Source organism: Sinocyclocheilus rhinocerous, unplaced genomic scaffold, assembly GCF_001515625.1.
Source record: "Sinocyclocheilus rhinocerous isolate Xijiao unplaced genomic scaffold, SAMN03320098_v1.1 scaffold3914, whole genome shotgun sequence".
NCBI classification, from domain to species: domain Eukaryota; kingdom Metazoa; phylum Chordata; class Actinopteri; order Cypriniformes; family Cyprinidae; genus Sinocyclocheilus; species Sinocyclocheilus rhinocerous.
Window position 1 is genome coordinate 84,007 of NW_015639765.1, and position 4,517 is coordinate 88,523.

Genomic DNA, 4,517 nt, shown 5'->3' on the forward strand with positions numbered 1-4,517 from the left:
AAATCTTTATTTTTCTTTGTGCACTTCAAACACGTTTCATCGCGAAACCACAAATGTGGCTCTCTTTTCTGCCGTCTTTTTTTGCGGGTCTAAAACTTTTGTTTGCGAGTTGAAAAGTTTTGCTTGCAAGTGAAGCTGTCTCTCAGTGGGCGGTCTCTACCCACCAGAATGAAAGGCCTTTTTCTATTGGTCACTCTCGATTGAAGTCACAGGTTGACCACGGCCACTACGTCATATTTCGTCGAACACCGAGGTCCTGTGATGATATTAGTCCCGTGCGAATCAGCATCTCTGTGATTCGACCAGCATTTGGAGGGTCGTATATCATTTTTCGAGGTTTTTGTTTCCTGTGCGCTTTTTTATCCATCTTTCGCGAAGAATGGAGCTGCGTTGGAGTGTTTGATAGTATTTTGGGTGCTGTTATGTCGCTACACCATACAATTTGCAGAAAGAAAAAGCTGAAAAGGTTTTGAGGTTAATGTGTTACAAATAAATCAAGTAAATCCATCTAACCGGACCATAGAACGGGACTCTCAAAGCCTTGACATTGTATCCGGGAGATAAGTCAGTCAGTAAATTCGAGTAAAATCAGAGGCTTCGCTTATCCCGTGCGAATGCTCCACACGAAATTCAGAGGTGGGGGGGGTAATTTCAAAAATCACACAAATCAGCTTCCGGGTAATTTCAAAATCACACAAGGTCCCCAAGATAATACTATCCCGTGCGAATAGGGCTTGAGATGACTTCAAATGGGTACTTTGATGTCAAACACTGATCGGTCTGAGCCACTGAGACACTGCTTTAAAGTCGAACACACCTAATATGTACGCGTAATTGCATCGCTTTGACCGTAGATCCCACCTTCTCACACGCCATGATTGGTCCATTATGTACAATGCTTGCATGTTATTGGTCAAACTCCTTTTCGATCATTACCTTCAGCAAGTATGAAAACAAAGCCAAAACAAATCCTGGCCAGGACGCGTCCTGGGAAAATGGCACGTATGGTCAATAGTAATAGTGTAATTAATAGGTAATAGTGACTCACATTAAAGCTTAAAAACACCTTAAAAAAAAAAAAAGCTTAAAAAACATCTAAAAGGGACACTTAGGACTGGAGTAATGATGCTGAACATTTTGCTTTATTGTTTTTAGCTTTATATACATATAATTTTATTTATTAATTTTTACAGGCTCTTCAAGGAAGGTGATTTTCAAGGGATTGACAGGACTTCCTGTTTTTTGACGTTTCCACAACTTTAGACGTGTTATCTCGTGACAGATTTCAGATGTCTTTGTGGTGTTTATCTGTGCTGCTGCATGACCAATCACATCCTCCTCACTGTAAAAATAAATAAATAAAATTATATATATGTATATAAAAACAATAAAGCAAAATTTTCAGCATCATTACTCCAGTCTTAAATTTTTTGTGCTCAACAAACATTATTATCGATGTTGAAAACGGTTGTGTACAATTTTTTTTTCAGGATTCTTTGATGAATAGAAAGTTCAAACAAACAGCATTTATCTGAAATAGAGAGATTTTGTAATAATATACACTATTGTTCAAAAGTTTGGGGTCAGTAAGATTTATTTTGGAAAGAAATTAAATAAATTAATACTTTTATTCAGCAAGGATGCATTAAATTTATCAAAAGTGACAGTAAAGACATTTATACTGTTATAAACAATTTTTACTTCAGATAAATTTCTATTCATCAAAGAATCCCCAAAAAACTTTTTTCAACATTGACAATAATAAATGTTTTTTGAGCAACAAATCAGCATATTAGAATGATTTCTGAAGGATCATGTGACATTGAAGACTGGAGTAATGATGCTGAAAATTCAGCTTTGATCACAGAAATAAATTATTAATACTTTTATTCAGCAAGGATGCATTAAATTTATCAAAAGTGACAGTAAAGACATTTATACTGTTATAAACAATTTTTACTTCAGATAAATTTCTATTCATCAAAGAATCCCCAAAAAACTTTTTTCAACATTGACAATAATAAATGTTTTTTGAGCAACAAATCAGCATATTAGAATGATTTCTGAAGGATCATGTGACATTGAAGACTGGAGTAATGATGCTGAAAATTCAGCTTTGATCACAGGAATAAATTACATTTTTAACATGTATTCAAATAGAAAACAGTTATAGTAATAATATTTCACAATAATACTGTTTTTACTGTATATTTGATCAAAATTAATGCAGCTTTGATAAGCAGAAAACCTCATGTCAAAAAACATTAAAGAAAACTTAATGTTTCCAAACAACTTTGTGTGTGTATATATGTATATCTACATTTCGTATGATCTTTTTATGACCTTTGCAATGTATTGTTTTGAACTAATGTAATGAACATAGTCAGGTAGGTTACCATGAGATATGATCCAAATCAGAGCACCTTTTAGGTGTTTTTTTTTAAGCTTTAATGTGAGTCACTATTGCCGTTACCTTTCTCCACAAAAGCTGGCATGGCAGTTCTACTTCTGACACTGGAAATGTTGAAACGCAGCCTAATTTTCATTTTGGGGTGAACTAACCCTTTAACTCGCAAACAAAAGTTTTAGACCCGCAAAAAAAGACGGCAGAAAAGAGAGCCACATTTGTGGTTTCGCGATGAAACGTGTTTGAAGTGCACAAAGAAAAATAAAGATTTTCAAAGATTTATACGCACTGCAAATAATTTTGTTATCAATTTCTATATTTTTGAGCCTTTAGGAGACTTTTTTTTGCAGTCTTTTATTTTTTAATTACAAAATAATTAGTTTTACTCTCAAACACAGAATGTTTGTTTGAATAATAAAGACACAAAAATAATTCCATAAACAGTAACAGTGATGGGGTGCCACAATCCAGATCATGGTGTTTCTTTTCTGTCTGCCAGTGGTACATCATACAGAGGGGTTTCCAGAGTGTTTGACATGCCTCGTTCAGCTATCACCGCATTGTCTTCCGAGTCGCTGAGGAGGTGCTGGCCATTCGCCAAGAGATTCACCTCCTGAAGACCCCAGAAGACGTGGAGGCAGGGCTGGGCTTAAAATTTATGTTTTTTTTCTGATGTTAAACCTAAGCTATGTTGTAAATAGTTGTAAAAAGTACTTTCAGTAATGTATAGAACAATTTGTTTAAATGTGTAAAATTATTTACAGGACAAAAAAATAAACGTATAGAAGAATGTTTTGTGAAAAAATTATAAGCTGCATTAAAAAAATAACAATGTACATAATTCTCTTTTTTGCAGGGGGGTAGGTGAATGTATGAAGTGCAGATCAGAGCGGATGGGGGGTGGTAGACTGGTCTTTTCAAATCGGCAGTAAAACACATTCAAATCATAAGCCAGTTGTTGATCCTCCACAGAATGTGGGGGTGGTGTGTTGTACATGGTGATGTTCCTCAGACCAGTCCATACTGACGCTGGATCATTGGCTGAAAGCTCTTTTCAGAGTAGTTTTTTTTTAGCTACTCTGATCTCCTTTGTTAGTCTGTTCCTGGCCTGGTTATACAAGATTTTATCCCCACTTCTGTTAGCATCCTCTTTGACGTGACAAAGCTGTTTGAGTTTCCCAGTAAACCACGGTTTATCATTATTAAATGATAAGAATGTCCTGGTAGGAATACATATATCCTCACAGAAACTGATTTATGAAGTTACAGTCTCTGTGAGCTCGTCCAGATCGGTGGCTGCAGCTTCAAAAACACTCCAATCATTGAGGTCAAAACAGTCTTGTAAATCCCGCTCTGCTTCATTAGTCCATCTTTTAACAGTCTTTAAAACAGGTTTAGCTGATTTCAGTTTCTGCCTGTAGGTCGCACTGTAAATAGGTTGCTGTAAATTTTACAGTAACTTACTGGCAGTTTTTTTAATTAAATTAAATTAAATGTATTTAATTTAACTTACTGGCAGCTGGATGCCAGTAAGTTACTGTAAAATGTTTACAGTATTATTACTGTAATTGCATTTACAGTACAATGTCTTTACTGTATTTTATTTACAGTATTATTACCGTATTTTCATTTACAGTATCAGTATTGTAGAGTTTATTTTCATTTAGTTTAAAAAATTTTACCTGTAAAAAAACAATCCAATTGTGATACTGGACTGTAAACCATGATTTTTACCATCCCAGCCCTCCCCAAAAATCACAATAACTCATGAGCTTTAGTTCTGATAATATTATTTTTAATTGTTGAACATTTTCTTTTTAAAAGTACAAATTACCAATCTTGACCTCTCAGATGCACTAGCTTAAAAAAAGGGCATCACCACAGTCCCCCGGGACTGCACAACATACACATACTGAAAAGCAAAATTTGGCAAGTACACTACCAGTCAAAAGTTTTTGAACAGTAAGATTTTTTATGTTTTTAAAGTCTCTTCTGCTCACCAAGCCTGCATTTATTTGATCCGAAATACAGCAAAGCAGTAATATTGTGATATATTTTTACTACTTAAAATAACTGCTTTCTATTTGAATATGTTAAAATGTAATTTATT